This window comes from Pithys albifrons, chromosome 22 (assembly GCF_047495875.1).
Source record: "Pithys albifrons albifrons isolate INPA30051 chromosome 22, PitAlb_v1, whole genome shotgun sequence".
In the NCBI taxonomy this organism is placed as follows: Eukaryota; Metazoa; Chordata; class Aves; order Passeriformes; family Thamnophilidae; genus Pithys; species Pithys albifrons.
The window spans coordinates 2,238,033-2,257,037 of NC_092479.1; positions in this window are offsets into that span (position 1 = coordinate 2,238,033).

A 19,005-nucleotide genomic window follows, 5' to 3' on the forward strand; every position below is an offset into this window, starting at 1 on the left:
GATGGGCTTTAAGGTTCCTTTGAAACCAAACCATTCCAGGATTGTGTGATGATCTTCAAAGGTATCTCCCAGCTCAGCCTCTGACCATGACCCCAGGTCACCTCTGTGCAAGTCCCACCTCTCAGGGCTGTAGGAAACCTGGGAAGGGCCATCCATCCACCATGGCTGGGGAAGAGCTGAAGCCCTTTTCCCACATCTCCCAAGCCAGGACTGGGCTCCTGTTGCCTCTGTACCCAGATTTTAACAGGAGCAAACAATAAACAGCTCAATGTGGGCAGTTTTGAGGCAACACACCTTCCCTGTCAGACAGGGGAGGCACAAGAACTTAGGAAGAGTCTCACTGACATTCCATCAGCTGTTCCTGAGGGTTTGGAGGTGTAGCAACCCCCTGACTGTTCTGGGGGAAGGGGGACAGCCCTGCTAAGGGAGCAGGGGATGGGTGCAAGGGCAGCCCAGCCTGGCCAGCAGCACCTTCTGCCAGGTTGCAGAGGAGCTCAACACTGCACTGGGACCTTAAATTGATCTCCTTCCTCACTCAGCCATCCTGAGCCCATGGCTTAGTTCCTTCCCTTGTGCCACAGGTGGAGCAAATACTAAAATAAGGCAGGGAAATGATAAAAAAATAGGAAAGGACCATGTTTGCCATTGATTGGGATAATCTCATTAATCACACAGTGATGGAATGGGTTGAGTTGGAAGGGACCTTAAATCTCATCTAATTCCACCCCCTGCCATGACAGGGACACCTTCCACCAGCCCAGGTTGTTCCAAGCCCTGTCCAACCTGGCCTTGGACTCCTATTAATAGCAAAGGCTACTCTGAATCTTAGGGAACAGCTTAAACAGAGCCAAGGCTGGCTCAGAAGTGCCAGCTATTCCTTGCCAAGGTTTTTCAGGAGCTGTGGGGGGTATCCCATGGTCTCAGTTATGCTACTTGTCCATCCTGGGGTGGAACTGCTGCTCAGAGGCTTTCCCCATTTTTAGTGTTTGTGCCATCAGCATCCTGCATGCAGGGATTTCTGGGCACACAGCCTGCTCGTGCCCTGCCCCTGTCCTCTGGCAAGATGGAGGAGGGACACCAGTCCCTGCCCCTGGGCTGCTGAGCCACCCCCTGGCACAGTGGGAGCAGAGTGTCCTCCTCCCCTCTGTGCCTCAGCTTCCCCAGTGTCCAGAGGGATGGACATGGAGCACTGGTGTGCCCTCTGCCCCTGGGCTGGGAGCCATGGGATGCCATGGGGTGTTTGCAGTGTTGGATTAGCACATTCAGACCATCACCTGGACAAGTTGATGAGATTTTAAGTCATGTCCCTAAACCCCAAACCCGTGGGAGGCAGAGCCATTGGTTCTCTCGTTCAGCAATTCCTCTCCCTTAAGGAGCCTTCAAAGGAGTCAGAGTTACAAACCCAGTTCATAAAGTCACAATGCTCTGAGCTGGAAGGGGCCCACGAAGGTCCTCGAGCCCAGGTCCTGGTCTAGAGCACAACCCTAAGAATCCCTTGTTTTCAGAAGACCAGAAGACTTCGGGTGTTTGAAGACCTTACAGGGAAAAGCCCAAAATAACCTGGTATGACCTGAGAGCTGCCCCTGGGTGAGTAGTTGGGACTAAATCACTTCCCGTGGTCCCTTCCACGCTAAAGGACATCCTGTGGGAAAAAACCTCAGGGGAAACCAAAGCACAGCTCATCAGATGAGGGCAGTGTCTCCCCCACACTGTGACAGGACCTGAGTTTGTCCTTCCTGTTGAAGCCAAAGGAATTTTCTTCTCTGGATTCTGCAAGACCATTCCTTCACTAATGTCCCACCTGCCACCTTTGTCCGAGGCTGCAGCTGCGAATCTGCCATGATGTGACAGCTCAGCACAAGGGAGAGGTCTCACCTCCCCTTCTGCTGCCCCAGAGGTGCTGAGCAGACACCTGGGGGGTGCTGGGCTCTCCTGCAGAGGGTCTGCAGCTGATCCCCTCTGCAGAAAGGCTGACAAGCACATGAGCTGGGGGGGAACATGGACTGAGGTCAAGGAAGAGTGGGGGAAGTGGGAAAAGAAACAAGGGGAGAGGATGCCTCCCCTTCCCAGGGGCAGGACTGCCACACAGGGGGAGTTGTCCTTGGCCAACAGGTGGTGGGTGGCCTGTCCCAGCACAGCTGCTCTTCTGGCCCGTGCTGGCACTGGGGCCACCTCAGCACTGCCACCCCTGCCCTGGTGCCAGCCCAGACTGTGCTGCCCTGCACTGGCTCAGTCACTTGGGCCCTGTTTGTTCTCAACAAGACTTTAAAATGCAGAGGCCTCTCCTGTATGTCAGCACAGAGTCTGCTGGAGACTGGGAAAATGAGGAGGTAGATTGAACACCAGAGCTCCAGGGCAAGGACAAGTCTGTCCTCTTTCATTCCCACTCGTGGTTTCCTGCCCTTCAGCCCCTTGCAGCTCCCTGAGCCCCTGGCACCACCTTCCTGCTCCAGCTCTGGGCCTGCTCTCTGAGTCTGCTCTTCTCCCTCAGTGACACATCCCTGCCCTCACCTTCACCCACCACCAGGTTTGATTTTGGGCTCCACCTCCCCTGCCTCCCCCAGTGTCCTGCTGTGCCCCATGTCCATACCCTGATCTTCCAGCCATGCTCTTTCCTCTCTGACAAATAAAATCCACCTGCCCCTGTGACACAGGAGGATCTGTGCTGGTCTCTGTTTATCTCCAGAAATGGGGAGATTTTGATCCCAGGGCTGAACTGTCCCTTTGCTGTTCCTGCCCCCCACACTGGGCTTGCAGTGACTCAGGGGGGCACAGAAAGGGGCTTTGTGCTTCACACCCAGTGTTGGGTTTGTGCCACGCGGTGCCCAGGGGTGTCTGGGCCGTGTCCCTGTGCCCATTTCTGAGCAGTGACATTCCCCTGCCCCAGCTGGTGATGCCTCAGCCAAGGCAGGAGCTGCACAGGCACTCGGCACGGGAGGAGTTAATCCGAACGGCAGGATTCAAATCACTCCATTGTGCCTGGCAGTGCCTGCTGTTCGCCACGGGGAGGACCTCTCCGCAGCTCCCTCCCGAGAAAATGAGGGGTAATTTCAGCCAGGCACCTGCTGCTGACCTATTTACAGTGCCCCGAGGCAGGGCAAGGCAGGGCAGGGCCAGGGGGGGCTCCCTGGGGCACCTCTGTAGGCACGGGGCACCCACACCCTCTGGCTGGGCACTGCGAGCAGCCACGGGGGGCTGCTGGGGCACAGCACCCCAAACTCTGCCCTGCTCAGGCTCTGGGGGCAGAGTCTGGGGTGTCTGGGGAGGGATGGGGGTGCCTGTGGCAGAGTTTGGGTGTCTGGGGAGGGATGGGTGTTCCTGTGGCAGAGTTTGGGTGTCTGGGGAGGGATGGGGGTGCCTGTGGCAGAGTTTGGGGTGTCTGGAGAGGGATGGGTGTTCCTGTGGCAGAGTTTGGGGTGTCTGAGGAGGGATGGGGGTGCCTGTGGCAGAGTTTGGGTGTCTGGGGAGGGATGGGAGGGATGGGAGGGATGGGTGTTCCTGTGGCAGAGTTTGGGTGTCTGGGGAGGGATGGGTGTTCCTGTGGCAGAGTTTGGGGTGTCTGGGGAGAGATGGGGGTGCCTGTGGCAGAGTTTGGGGTGTCTGGGGAGGGATGGGTGTTCCTGTGGCAGAGTTTGGGGTGTCTGGGGAGGGATGGGTGTTCCTGTGGCAGAGTTTGGGTGTCTGGGGAGAGATGGGGGTGCCTGTGGCAGAGTTTGGGTGTCTGGGGAGGGATGGGGGTGCCTGTGGCAGAGTTTGGGGTGTCTGGGGAGGGATGGGTGTTCCTGTGGCAGAGTTTGGGGTCTCTGGGGAGAGATGGGGGTGCCTGTGGCAGAGTTTGGGTGTCTGGGGAGGGATGGGGGTGCCTGTGGCAGAGTTTGGGGTGTCTGGGGAGGGATGGGTGTTCCTGTGGCAGAGTTTGGGGTCTCTGGGGAGGGATAGGAGGGATGGGAGGGATGGGTGTTCCTGTGGCAGAGTTTGGGTGTCTGGGGAGGGATGGGGGTGCCTGTGGCAGAGTTTGGGTGTCTGGGGAGGGATGGGTGTTCCTGTGGCAGAGTTTGGGGTGTCTGGGGGAGGGTTGGGGGTGCCTGTGGCAGAGTTTGGGGTGTCTGGAGAGGGATGGGGGTGCCTGTGGCAGAGTTTGGGGTGTCTGGGGAGGGATGGGGGTGCCTGTGGCAGAGTTTGGGTGTCTGGGGAGGGATGGGGGTGCCTGTGGCAGAGTTTGGGGTGTCTGGGGAGGGATGGGGGTGCCTGTGGCAGAGTTTGGGTGTCTGGAGAGGGATGGGTGTTCCTGTGGCAGAGTTTGGGGTGTCTGGGGAGGGATGGGAGGGATGGGAGGGATGGGTGTTCCTGTGGCAGAGTTTGGGTGTCTGGGCAGGGATGGGTGTTCCTGTGGCAGAGTTTGGGTGTCTGGGGAGGGATGGGTGTTCCTGTGGTAGAGTTTGGGTGTCTGGAGAGGGATGGGTGTTCCTGTGGCAGAGTTTGGGTGTCTGGGGGAGGGATGGGGGTGCCTGTGGCAGAGTTTGGGGTGTCTGGGGAGGGATGGGGGTGCCTGTGGCAGAGTTTGGGTGTCTGGGGAGGGATGGGTGTTCCTGTGGCAGAGTTTGGGGTGTCTGGGGGAGGGTTGGGGGTGCCTGTGGCAGAGTTTGGGGTGTCTGGAGAGGGATGGGGGTGCCTGTGGCAGAGTTTGGGATGTCTGGGGGAGGGTTGGGGGTGCCTGTGGCAGAGTTTGGGGTGTCTGGAGAGGGATGGGGGTGCCTGTGGCAGAGTTTGGGGTGTCTGGGGAGGGATGGGGGTGCCTGTGGCAGAGTTTGGGGTGTCTGGGGAGGGATGGGTGTTCCTGTGGCAGAGTCTGGGGTGTCTGGGGAGGGATGGGTGTTCCTGTGGCAGAGTTTGGGGTGTCTGGGGAGGGATGGGTGTTCCTGTGGCAGAGTTTGGGGTCTCTGGGGAGGGATGGGGATGCCTGTGGCAGAGTTTGGGGTGTCTGGGGAGGGATGGGTGTTCCTGTGGCAGAGTTTGGGGTGTCTGGGGAGGGATCGGGGTGCCTGTGGCAGAGTTTGGGGTGTCTGGAGAGGGATGGGGCTGCACAAACCCAACCACCCCAGCTGTACCCTGGCTCGGGAGTGTCAATCCCCTGCACAGAGAGATTTGGGGTACCCTGTGCACCCTTCCTCAGCCCTTGCCCAAATGCCCCACACTCCTCTGAGCTGTGCAATGGGAAGCTTTCCTGCCCTTGCTGCCACTGGATCTGCAGCTTCCCAACCTGTGCATTTGTACTTAACTAAGCTCTTCTTGCAGTTTGCAGAGCCATGGAGGTTGGCTGCAGTGGTGAGCTGCACACTCCTTGGCTTGCAAGTCAGTCTTGGAGTCTTGGAGACATCCAGCCAAGAGCTCCAGCATCCTGGAATATGCCAGAGGACATGGCTTTGTCAAGCAGAGAAGCCCAGCTGGGATGAACCCCCTTCCTGGTGTCATTGCCTGACTGGGTTGGGTGTTTCCTCAGGGCCACACAGAGCTCAAACCTCCTGTCCACACTGCACAGGATATACAATAAATTTAGAAGGTTATTATCAGTCCTACAATATTCAGTATTTTCCAGCTCGTGGAGTCCCACAATGACTGTGAGCAGTGCTGCTTTCATCAAAAAGCTTTTGCATCCCCATTGGCACAGAAACAGGGCAGAGATGTGATCTCCAGAGCTCCTAAAGGCAGATGCAGAGGGAAACACTCTTGCAATCTTCTAATCCAGCCACGACCAGTCATGTATCCACCAGCATGTTCTCTGCTGGTTGCCCTGGGCCCTCTCCAGGGTTTCCCCTTATCCATCACACCTTCAGCTCAGCCTCCATCTCCTTCCCATCCTGGAGCCTCTCTCAGAATTTTCTCTCCACCCAGCCAAGCTGATATCCCAATTTTACAGCTCTCTCCACAGCTCCAACCACTCTGAGTTCTCTCCCTATTGGTGACAGGGTGGGGGAAGGTGGCACGTGGGAGGCAGAGGAAGAGAACAACAGAATGATGCTGGGCACATACAGGGTGAGGGCACATACAGGGTGAGGCCACCAACTGTCACAGGGACATCTGAGACCTATAGTTTGGATTCATTCTGGCTGGAGATGGGCATGTCTGACCATGTCCAGGGCAGTTAAAAACAAACCCCAACTCTACTGCCCACACCAGGAGGGACAAGCTACTGCATGGGTAGAAATCAAAGCATCAGCAAGGCTGGAAAAGCCTTCCAGGATCCTCGAGCCCAACCATTAACCCAGCACTGCCAGGGCCACCACTAGCCCATGTCCCCAAGAGCCACATCCACACTTCTTTGAACACCTCCAGGGATGGAAGGCACCACTGCCCTGCACAGCCTGTTCCAGTGCCTGAGCACCCTTTCCATGAAGGGATTTCCCCAATATCCAGCCTAAACCTCTGCTGGTACAACTTGAGGCCATTTCCTCCCCTCTTGTCCCTTGTTCCCTGAGAGCAGAGCCCAACTCCCCCTTGGCTCAACCCTCCTCAATGTTCACCAAAGTGCATAAAAAGGGGAGTAGCCTTTGCAGTGACCTAACACACATTTTTCTAAATCACAGAATCACAGAATGGATTGGGTTGGAAAAGACCTCTGAGATCATCAAGTCCAACCCTTGGTCCAACTCCAGTCCCTTTACCAGATCATGGCACTCAGTGCCACGGCCAAGCTCAGCTGAAAAACCTCCAGGGATGGGGAATCCACCCCCTCTCTGGGCAGCCCATTCCAATCCCTGAGCACTCTCTCTGCAAAGAATTTTTTTCTGCTCTCCAACTTCAATTTCCCCTGGCAGAGCTTGAGCCCATCGTGCCCCCTTGTCCTATTGCTGAGTGCCTGGAGAAGGGAAGGTACCTGTGAGAGGAGATGGCCTGAGGGTCCTGGGGACAGGCCTGATCTGAGCTGCCCCAGGGCTCCCTGCAGTGGGGGAGGACACTCTGTGTGTGTGTCCTTGGGAGAAGGAATGTCAGCTTGGATTTCATGGGGACAGAAAAATGAGTGCCTGACAAGGCCCAGAGCAGCTTTGTCACTGTCACACCTCCCTCCTGCCCATCACTGGCAGGATCAGGGGGCACAGGAGTTGCTCATGGCTTTGCAGCTCTTCCTGACCTTGCCTTGAACACTCAAGGCTTCCTCAATCCTGGGCTTTATTAACACCAGTGTAGCTGGAGAGGCAAAGGGAGAGATTCCTTCCCTTTCCTCAACACTCAGGACATATCTGGAGTACCTGATATGGGAGAGCTGCTGGTGAGCACTGATTGACCCACAGGAGGGTCACTGAGATGGCTGGAGCTGGAGCAGGGGGAGAAGTAGAGGTTGAGGGAGATCCCACAGCACCTTCCACAGGCTAAAAGAGGCTGGAGAAGGGACAGAGCCAGACTTGGGTATGCAAAGAACACCAGTGATGGGCACAGGGTGCCCAGAGAAGCTGTGGCTGCTCCATCCCTGGAAGTGTCCAAGACCAGGTTGGAGCAATCTGCTCTAGTGGAAGGTGTCCTTGCCCATGGCAGGCTTTAAGGTCCCTTCCAACACAAATCACTTGAGGATTCTGTGATTCTCTATTACTCTGTGATGGGAGACAGGAAAACTTGAAAGAGAACTACAGGCACAGGGTACCAAAAGTCTCTGCTGGAAACCAGGTGAAATGAGTCCTGTCATTGAAATCAGGTTTCCTGTTGTCACTTGTAAGGAAGATCTGCACCTTTCAAGTCTCAAAAAGCCTAAAGGATTCCCTTGTCATCACTAATTCCAAGAAAAAAAAAAACAACCACAAACCACTATTTTAACATGATAAAATGTGCCCCACCAGGCCAGGCTGAGTCTTTTGAACAGATTGTGACTGTGTGTATTTTCCTGCCTTACCTGCAGTGGGAAATCAGGATTTCCAAGGGCCTTTGTAAGGAGCACAAGGTGGATTACCAGACCTGTGTTCTTCGTTCAGGAATAATAGCCATTAAACTCCTTGTTGCTATGGGGCTGCAGTTTCCAGCAGCAACACCCATTAGGGGAGCGCTGGCTGCTGCAAGCACTTAATGAGGGAGCTGGGAAACAGCTCAGAGAAACCAGCTCCCTGCAGGCTCCTGAGGCTGTGTGGGAGAGGAGAGGGAGCCAGGGCTGGGCCAGCTGTGATCAGCACCAACGTGAGGTCATGGAGGCTTCACTGTCACTCCACAGGCTGAGGAAATGCCCTGCTGGACCAGCACAAGGGATTTGATCAGGGCTTTGGCACAGAATCCCAGCCTGAGTTGGTTGGGAAGGGACCTTAAAGCTCATCCAGTCCCACTCCCTGCTGTAGCAGGGACACCTTCCACTGTCCCAGGTTACTCCAATCCCTGTCCAGCCTGGCCTTGGACACTTCCAGGGATGGGGCAGCCACAGCTTCTCTGCCCAACCTGTGCCAGGCCTGCCCACCCTCACAGCCAAGAATTCCTTCCCAATATCCCATCTAACTCTCTGACAGTGGGAAGCCATTCCCTGTGTCCTGTCCCTCCATCCCTTGTCCCAAGTCCCTCTCCAGCTCTCCTGGAGCCCCTTTAGGCACTGGAAGGGGCTCTCAGGTATCCCTGGAGCCTTCTCTTCTCCAGGTGAGCCCCCCAGCTCTCCCAGCCTGGCTCCAGAGCAGAGGGGCTCCAGCTCTGGAGCAGGTCCATGCACCCAGTTCTCAGGAGCCAGTATGTGGTTTTCCAGTGTCAGAAACATGGGAGTGACTCCTGTGTGTTAATGACCTGTGGATAACCAGGGAGGTTGTGGAGGTGCACATTTGCTGTCTGGGTACAGTTGCAGGAGCAGAATACTCTGGTATCAATGTGTTGGCAAGTTGGAGAAGGAAAAATACATTTTCTGTAGATGCATTAAATTAATCATGTCTTGAAAGGAGTTTACTCTGGTCGGGGAGCAATAAAGCTTTGTGCTTCCTGAGGGACCAGGGGCTGGGAGACAAAAGCCAATAAGGAGCCTGGGGGGAAGGGACATCACCAGCCCCACTCCTGGGCAAGAGGAGCTCCAGACACGTGGGGAGGTGCAGCCAAGAATCCCCATCACCAGGGGCTGGGGATGGTGAGGCTGGTCCAGTGCCAATCCAGAGAATCACAGAATCATGGAATATCCTGAGCTGGAAAGGAACCACAAAGGTTGTTGAGTGCAAACCCTGCCCCTGCACAGACACCCCAACAATCCCACCCTGTGCCTCAGAGGGTCATCCAAACACTCCTGGAGCTCTGCCAGCCCCAGGGCTGTGCCCACTGCCCTGGGGAGCCTGGGCAGTGCCCACCACCCTCTGGGGGAAGGACCTTTTTCCAATAGGCACATCAGGGTCAGGCTCAGCAGAATCCAGGCCCAGCCAGGGAATGGGACTAGCAGACTCACAGGAAACCTCAGGCAAGGACTAAAGGTTCAGTCCTGAGCTTAAATGCTGCCCTTTGTGCCCAGAGGGAGGGCAGGTAGAGGAAAGCTCCAGAAGGGGCTGACCTGTGCCATTGGAGCTCTCAGAGTCGTGACAAATCCTGGTGGAACACAGTGCAGTACATCCCATCCTGTAGCAGGGAGCAGCATTCTCCATTACTATAGAGTGTATCAAAAAATAAGCAAAGAAATACATAAAAATTATATAAATCATATATTTAATAAACAATATGTATTAAAGAAATAATATATATTATTTTATATTGCTTCTTTTGGAGAAACCTTTGTTAACATGTCCCAGCTGTCTCCAATATGGAATATTTCCTCTGAGGCCTTTGACTCTTGCTTCCAGACCTCCTGAGCTGGGCAATGCCAGCAAAAGGCACCGCTGGCCACTCCCTCCGTTGCCATCCAGCCCACCCAGCTGGAAGCAATCCTGGGCAAGGACGGGCAGCCCTTTGGCACTCGGCTCTGCCTTTTGACTTTCCCAGTTCTCTTCAGGCACACAAAGGCAGCAGGAAAATGAACCAGCTGGTGAGGGACACAAAGGCTGACAATGGGCCTGGCAGGACACAAAGGACCCCCACGGGGACAGCAGAGTCCTGGCTGAGCTGTGCCATGTGGGGCTGGGGAAGGGGCACAACCCCCTCAGCCCAGGCTGGTTCAAAGGAGCACAGAGCAATTAGAGCTGCCAGTTGGCTTCCCTGCTGCAGCCCTTTGTCACTGCCAGAGGAGCGACAGCCCAGCACGGAGGTGACAGTGCAGCTGAGCCCTCTCCTGGACACGTCACTGCTCCCCAGAACCAGCGCCTGCTCCTCTCATCCAAGAGCCTGCCTTGGGCATTTGCTGACTGCTTCTTTCTCTTTACCTGCTCATACACCTGCACCCGATTTATCTGCTCAGACTGTTCCATTTGAGGTGCTTTTTCTCCCAGTCCAGGAGCCAACACACCTGTGTGGGGTGATGGCCCCTGATAAGGCCTGATGGGTTGAGGGAGATGTCTCAGCCCCCTGCAGGGATGCTCCTGGCCGAGGACAAAGGCTGTCAAACTGGTAAGATTAACAAAGGATGAAGCGTTAAGAAATAGCACAGCCTTCCTTTGCAATATCTTCTATAACTACTCTAGGAGCCACCTCCCCTCAAGCATCTGCATCACCATCACCCCCCTAATAGATTGAATTTTAGCCACACAAAACCACATGAAAGAAAAAAAAAGGTATAAAAAGTGTGTGGAGTTTAAACTCTGGGGAGAGGGGGAAATGCCACGACTCTGTGAGGGGAACTGCTGCAGCTTGTCCTGCCTCCTCCTACCTCCTGGAACAATGTAGGGGTGAGAAGACCATGTGCTTTCTGATTTTCTACACTACTTTCTTTACTTTCTTACAAAGCTTATTCCTTTATACATTCTACCTTACATCTTATGCTAACAGCTACTTTGATTCTTGCTTTATAAGCATCTTGTTTCCTGACTGTTTTGCTGCCTTAATACTAAGTACAGTAACTTGCTTCACACTTTGCTACTTTATATTTGTTATTGCTTTTTGCTATTCTTACTTTATAAGACCAGCTCTGTTTTGCAGCTACAGGAACTTGCTTGACTTTCAATGTGCAGTTTCTTTTTCAACATGTGTGTTGATAAGAAGCAGTTCTGTTCTTTCTTTTTGTTTTGTGTTACAGAGAGAGTGGTGTGCAAGATATTTTACTGTCCTGTGTTGCTGAGAGAGTGTCTGGATAAGTGTTTTAGGTGGCTGTGGTTTTAGTAGTTCTTTGTTGCTGGTTTCTGTCTGTTGTGAAAATGGGATAAGTTGCTGTGTTGTAACTTGAGTTTAGTGTGTTTGTCTCTGTAGAATGTGTTTTGTGCTGGTTTCTTTGGGGGTTTTTTATTATCAATTAAATACAACCTTGCAGCTGAACGTTCTCATGGGCAAAGCAGAACCCACAATAACTGTCACATATTTGTATTAATAAATGTGATTTTGGGAGCGGTTGTGGGCAAAGTTCTTTTCTGGCTTAAGTGTGGCTTCATATTAGAAGTCAGAAACCCTTCCAACCTGTGGGATGTCCGTTAAGTCAACAGACAGTGTTGGGGACATGAGGCTCTGATTGTCTAGAAGTGCTTATTGCTAATAGTTTCTCCCTGGCTTAAGTGTGCTCCTCATATGTTGTGAGATTGCTTGCAAAAAGTAAATTTCTGAGCAATCCAAACTGCTTCAGCTCCGTGAGAATCACGCTGATACTTCAGCCTGCAAGGACACACTCCTGCTGTTTGTCCGGTAGGCAACGGTCACTCCTTGCAAGTGTTTTCATGAGAACGTCTCAACTGCCTTCCTGATCTCCAGACATGGCCCTCAAAACATCAGGATGAGATAATACAAACACTGGACTTGTGAGAGATGGGCTTTTAACCAATTAGAAGTTCTAGGGTGTTGGGGTGAGACCTTTTTAGCCAATAAGATGCACCTCTAACCCCGTATAAACCGTGTGCTGTGTGAAATAAAAGGTCTTCACTATCAACTTCATAAGCTGATTGGTGAAGTCCTTTCTCTCTGCGAAAGTTTGTTTACTTTACTCATAGGGGAGTCAAAAATCTTTCCAGCCTGTGTTCTGTCCAGAGTCCAGCAGGCAGTGCTGGGTTCACAAGGCTTTGATTACTCCAAGAATGCTTCTAGCTAATAACTTTTATTAATACAGTTAAGACTAGAAATCTTTGTATTTCTGTCTCCCTCCTCCCTTTAACGTGACACACCTGTGAGCACAAAAACCTCACCTCAGTTCCCTCCAGCCAGCAAAACCAAACCCTCACGTGTTCCCTGCACAGGGCTCTGCCCTGAGCCAGTGGCTGGGCAGCAGCTGGCACCTCCCAGGTGCATGGTTTGCTCCTACCTGTAGCAGGAAAGTGGCAGGAATACCCTTGGAGATGTTGAAGAACAGAGCTGGGGAAAAGCTCCTCCTTATGTACATGTGATCATGGAATCCCACAATAATTTGAGTTGGAAGGGACCTGAAAGATCATCTTGTTTCAACCCCCTGCCATGGTTGTGGTGATGAGTTAGCCTTGGATGACAGCGGAACTCCCACCCAGGTGCCCAGCCCCTCACCAGGAAAAGGGGGAAAAAATGGGGGGGGGGGGGAAGGAGCGAAAAGCTCCTGGGTTGAGATAAGATGGGGGAGTCACAATTATTGTCACAGACTAAAGCAGACACAATTTGGGGGAAAGTAACTGCATTTATTACCAATTAAAATCTAATATTAAAACTTGGGCAGCAGAAAACAAAAAACCAAACGTTAAACCAACACCTTCCCTCCTCACTCCTCCCTCACACTCTACTGTGGCCCTTCATCCCAGACTCCACCACCCACCCCACAAAGGGCGCAGCAGCCAAAGCTCAGCACAAAGTGGTTTCTCTCTGCTGCTCCTTCCTCCTCCTCTTTCTGGTGCTCCTGGGGGAACCCCCCAACTGCAGTCCCTCAGGAAAACCTCCTCCAGTGTGGTCCCTCATGGCCTGTTGTCCTCAGGAATATCTGTTTGCCCTGGAGAGGTTCCCCATGGGTTGCTGTGTGAATATGTGCCCCAGCAGAATCCCTTCCACAGGCTGCAGGGAACATCCACCCTGCTCTGAGTCCTCCTCAGGCTGTAGGGAACATCCACCCTGCTCTGAATCCTCCTCAGGCTGCAGGGAACATCCACCCTGCTCTGAATCCTCCTCGGGCTGCAGGGAACATCCACCCTGCTCTGAGTCCTCCTTGGGCTGCAGGGAACATCCACCCTGCTCTGAGTCCTCTTTGGGCTGCAGGGAACATCCACCCTGTTCTGAGTCCTCTTTGGGCTGCAGGGAACATCCACCCTGCTCTGAGTCCTCTTTGGGCTGCAGAGAATCACAGAATCATAGAATCGATTGGGTTGGAAAAGACCTCCAAGATCATCGAGTCCAACCCTTGGTCCAACTCCAGTCCCTTTACCAGATCATGGCACTCAGTGCCACGGCCAAGCTCAGCTTAAAAATCTCTAGAGATGGGGAATCCACCCCCTCTCTGGGCAGCCCATTCCAATCCCTGAGCACTCTCTCTGCAAAGAATTTTTTTCTGCTCTCCAACTTCAATTTCCCCTGGCAGAGCTTGAGCCCATCGTGCCCCCTTGTCCTATTGCTGAGTGCCTGGGAGAAGAGACCAACCCCCACCTGGCCAGAACTTCCCTTCAGGCAGTTCTAGACAGTGCTGAGGTCACCTCTGAGCCTCCTCTTCTCCAGGCTGAACACCCCCAGCTCCCTCAGCCTCTCCCCACAGCACTTGTGCTCCAGTCCCTTCTCCAGCCTCGTTGCTCTTCTCTGGACTCGCTCCAGCCCCTCAATATCCTTTCTGAACTGAGGGGCCCAGAACTGAACACAACACTCAAGGTGTGGCCTCCCCAAGGCAGAGTCCAGGGGAAGGGTCACTGCCCTGGGCCTGCTGGTCACGCTATTTTTGATCCAGGACAGGATCCCATTGGCCTTCTTGGCCACCTGGGCACACTGTTGGCTCCTGTTGAGCTTCCTGTCCCTCAGTCCCCCCAGGTCCCTCTGCCTGGCTGCTCTCCAGCCACTCTGTGCCCAGCCTGGAGCACTGCAGGGGGTTGTTGTGGCCAAAGTACAGGACCTGCACTTGGCCTTATTGAACTTCATCCCACTGGAATCAGCCCATCTCTCAAGTCTCTCCAGATCCCTCTGCAGAGCCCTCCTGCCTTCCAGCAGGTCGACACTCCCTCCCAACTTGGTGTCATCAGCAAATTTGCTGATGATGGACTCAATCCCCTCATCTAAATCATCAATAAAGATGTTAAACAGGACTGGACCCAACACAGACCCCTGGGGAACACCACTGGCAGCGCAACAAGTTGAAGAAAGGCAAGAAGCTGTAGGTGCTGCCAAGCTTGGGGCTGCCTCTCTGCCAGCACAGGTGGCACCGGGACCCGCTCCTGCTTTTGAACATCCACCCTGCTCTGAGTCCTCCTCGGGCTGCAGGGAACATCCACCCTGCTCTGAGTCCTCCTCCGGCTGCAGGGAACATCCACCCTGCTCTGAGTCCTCCTCGGGCTGCAGGGAACATCCACCCTGCTCTGAGTCCTCCTCCGGCTGCAGGGAACATCCACCCTGCTCTGAGCCCTCTTCGGGCTGCAGGGAACATCCACCCTGCTCTGAGTCCTCCTCAGGCTGCAGGGAACATCCACCCTGCTCTGAGCCCTCCTCCGGCTGCAGGGAACATCCACCCTGCTCTGAGTCCTCCTCAGGCTGCAGGGAACATCCACCCTGCTCTGAGCCCTCTTCGGGCTGCAGGGAACATCCACCCTGCTCTGAGTCCTCCTTGGGCTGCAGGGAACATCCACCCTGCTCTGAGCCCTCCTCGGGCTGCAGGGAACATCCACCCTGCTCTGAGCCCTCCTCGGGCTGCAGGGAACGTGCATGGAGCTCCTCCTGCTCCACCTCTGACCTCGCTATTCCTCTTGGTACTCACTTTCTTCCTTCCTCCTCCTTTCATCTGGCACTTTCTGCCCTTCTTAAATGTTTTCACAGAGGCATCAGCAGTTTCGCAGGTGGGCTCAGCTTGGCCACGGAGCTGAGCGGGACCACCCCCCTGAGACCACACCCACAACCCCAACACCAAATCCTTCCCGGGAGAGCCCACCCAGTATGGCCAATATCCCCCAAATTGAGCGAAGGAAATGGGATGGGGAAGCAGCTCAGGAAGAGGGAGAAGGAGTTTCTGGAAGCAGGAGGTGCCAGGGGTGCCCACAGGAAGCTGTGGAGGGGAAGGGGCTGTGTGGGGTGGGATTTCTCATGCTGCTGATCTGCAGTGTCTCTGCATTAGCCTCATTAGTGCCAATGACAAAGGTGGATTCTGGACAGGGGTACACAACTAATTCAGCTGGACATCCTGGCTCTCTGCTCCAGGACCCCCTGCCCCAGGCGAAGAGCCTGGGAGTGCTGAAGTCCTTGGCTGGCTTCAAATGAGCTGGAAATGGAGAGGGATACAGCCAGACTGCAGCAGCTCAGGAGCTGTGCAGGTCTTTGTGTTGATCTGCAACTGAGAGGACAGAGAAGCCTAAAAGCCCTCAGATAACTGTCTGGTTTGGTCATTCCCTATCCCAGTGACTCCTGGGTGCTTCCAGGTAAAGGCTGTTCCAGGGAAGGCTTATGAGGAGGGCACTTGGTGTGCCACTTTCAGCTGGAGACTGAGGGGAGACCTCATTGCAGGTCCAACTTCCTTGGGAGGGGCAGAGGAGGGGCAGGCACTGAGCTCTGCCCTGTGGGGACCAGGGACAGCACCCAGGGAATGGCTGGAGCTGTGTCAGGGCAGGGTCAGGTTGGATCTTAGCAAAAGGTTCTTGCCCCAGAGGGTGGTGGGCACTGACCAGGCTCCCCCCAGGGCAGTGGGCACAGCCCCGAGGCTGCCAGAGCTCCAGGAGTGTTTGGATGATGCTCCAAGGGACAGGGTGTGACTCTTGGGGCTGGTCCTGTGCAGGGCTGAGGGTTGGACTGGATGATCCTTGTAGGTCCCTTCCAGCTTCGCACAGTCTGATTCTGTGTTCCTGTGGTGGATTGAGCTGGGCAGCCCGAGGCTGTGCCACTCTGCTGCAGCTGCTGCTGTGTTATGGAACACAAAACCCTCTGTGTGCCCGTCCCTGCTGTGCAGAACCCCTTGGACGGGGCAGTGGGGAGGAGAACTGCCCTGTTCCTGCCCGGCTGTGGCTCCCTGGGACAGAGGGATGCTCCGAGGGAGCAGCCAGGGGGGAGAGGCTGCCCTGGAAACCACAACATCATCTCACCCCTCTTCTGCCCCATCCTGAGCTTTCTCTGGCCCTGAGCCACTGCAAGGCCCTTCAGCTGCAAGGAGGGGGTTGAGAAATATTAGTTGCTTGGCTTAATAACTAAGTTTTAAATAATAATAAGTCACTTAGAGTGATAATGTTGTATGATTTGCCCTGCTGGCTGCTTGGCTTTCCTTGCCCAGCATGAGTGGCTGGCTCTGCTGCAGCCTTAGGTCACAAGCTCTGACCCTTCACCCAGATGTGCTTTTGGCTGGAATACAGTTCATTTTCTCCGTAATTTTCCCAGTAGCTGGGACAGGCTGTGTCTTGGATGCAGCATGAGAATAATGCTGATAACACACTGGTGGAGTTTTAGTGCTTGCTGAGGAGTGCTTACCCTAAATCAGGATGTTTGGGTTTCCCTTGCTCTGCCGGCACAGAGCAGGAGACAAGGAGGCTGCAGCTGTCAGGGGAAGCCAATGGCCTGTCTGTGTGGAGAGACAGAGGGAATCCAATAAGGTGTTGGAAGACCCCAGATCAGGTCTCCATTGGACCAAGAGGCACATGCAGGGCATGTGAAGAGCACGTGCCCCAACTGTGAGGGCAGAAAAGTCCAGGGATAATTTTGTTTGGGTCCCTGTCTGAAGGCACCAGGTCAAGTTGTTCTTATTTCTAGAGCACTCAAATATTAATTGTTTTTCCTGCAATAGGATATCTGAGACATTCCTGCAGGAAATGGAGGGTGAAGAAATTTCTTTAACAGTTTGGTGACCCAGGTGGGATCCCAGACCACCACCATGGGATCCTTTCACCTGCAAACATTCATTGCCTGCAGTGTGTGAGCTCCCCTGGGGCCTCTGGAGTGGGAGGCACTGAAGGGGGAATGCTGAAATTCCATGATCAGCTGGGGGAAAATACTTCAGTGTGTTTGAGTCCTTCTCCATCCTGGGGTGGGGCTGAGTCCCTCTCCTGCTGCAGTTTGCTTCCCAAAGCACAGCCTGATCAGCACGAGGCACACATGGAATAGGGTTCAAATCCCTCTTAGTACCTGAAAATGATGGGAAAGAGAAACAGCACAAATAAGGGGATGCCCTTGACTGAGGGACTACAGAAAGGGAGAAGAATCTTTGGCACAGGAAGTCTGTCAAAAAACACACAGATATTTCCTGTGAGAGGATTGGCCATTTATAACTAGAGATGGAGCCCTGGCAGAGCAGCTGCCACCACAAGGGGCCTTTGACCAGCACAGACTCACCTTTCCACAACATCAACTAAAGGGTGTGTTTCCAGGACAAATGGATTTGATGGGTTTTATGGCATAATTGGGCACAGGACCACCACAAAGAACGTTGATAGCAGCGACAGAAGGAAATGGGAGTTCCCAGAAATGAGCAACAAAACCATGAGGAACTTGATCTCCTCTAATTAATGAGGAGGAGGTGGACTGCACCCCTGCCCACTAAATCTGGGCACAGTCCAGGGGCAGAGGCTGTACAGGCTCCACTGGAGTATTTCGAGCCACTACTGGAGATACTGGAATGAAGGGATGGTACTGGGGAAAATACCCTTATCTGGGAAGATCTGAAGAAAGCAATTGGATGGCAGGAGCCCTGAGTGCACAATCCCCCTGGATCTGGTGCATAACTGGGGGCCTGGCCATGCCCTGCTCTTGAAGGAGCATTCATAAAGTACTGTCCATGCTATGGCAGTCCATGGGGAACATTCCCAGCTCAAAGGGTGTTGTGGATACCCACCCCCCACCCACCCAGCTCCCCATTTCCCACTCTGCTGTACTGCAGCAGCCAGGAAATCACCAGCAATCCTCCCTTGGGCTGTAGCCATGGCCAGATGCTGCACTGCTTGCAGAGGGTGAGGCCTGGCCGATTAATCTGCACTCAGAGAGGCTGCTGGATTAGGGCTTCAGCTGCTCTTAACATCTGCAGCTGCAGGACAGCCCCAAATTCAGCTGGAAGCTGGAGGGGAGCACCAAGGCTGGTAAGAGCTCTTTTGGGGGGTTGATCATTGAGTTGCCTCTGTCAGGTAGCAAGATGAGGGAGGTTTTATGGGAAAGGTGGTGGTAGTGCCATTGTCTTGGCACTCAGTTCCCTGGTGGTGTCTGTGAGTCCCACGGGTAAGGGGGGTGTTGATGGCAAGGTGGTGAAGCCCTGGAGGGGGCTGGAAGGGCCCTGTGGCACAAGGAAAAGATGCCATCCCTGAAGGTCTGGAAGGTCCAGCTCCTTGCATTTGGAGGTGAGGATGGCCGTGGGAACTGGGGAGTCCCAGAGTCTGGGGGTAAATCTGAGGTGCTGCCAAACCAGAAGAAGAGAGGGGGGAGGTGTTACTGAGAACTTCCCTGGTGTGGTTTCTGTGCTTTGTCTCACCTGAATCATGAAGGATCACGGAATGCTTTGGGTTAGAAAGGACCTTAAAGACCATCTCGTTCTAACCCCATCTCCCTATCCCAAACCAGTCCCATCCTGCTGATTTGCTTCCCTGAGCTGAGCTTTGTCACCCTGGGCTTCCCTCCTTCCTCTGACTCTGTTTTTTTCCTGCACTGACTGTTTTTAACTTCTCATCACCAGGGTTTATGAGCCTTTTATTTGTGCAGACAGGCAGCACAGGGGATGAGAAGAGAGTCCTGAGCAGCCATGGAAGGGTTACAGCTGCGGGTAAGGCTCCACTCGCGCAGATCGCAACCTCCACCATCCCTCACAGCGTCCTGCAGCTAAAGGCAAAGAAATCCCGGCTCTGCCTGGTGAGCCGGTTAGCTGGGAATGACTCCCCTGTCTGTCACTGCGGGGGA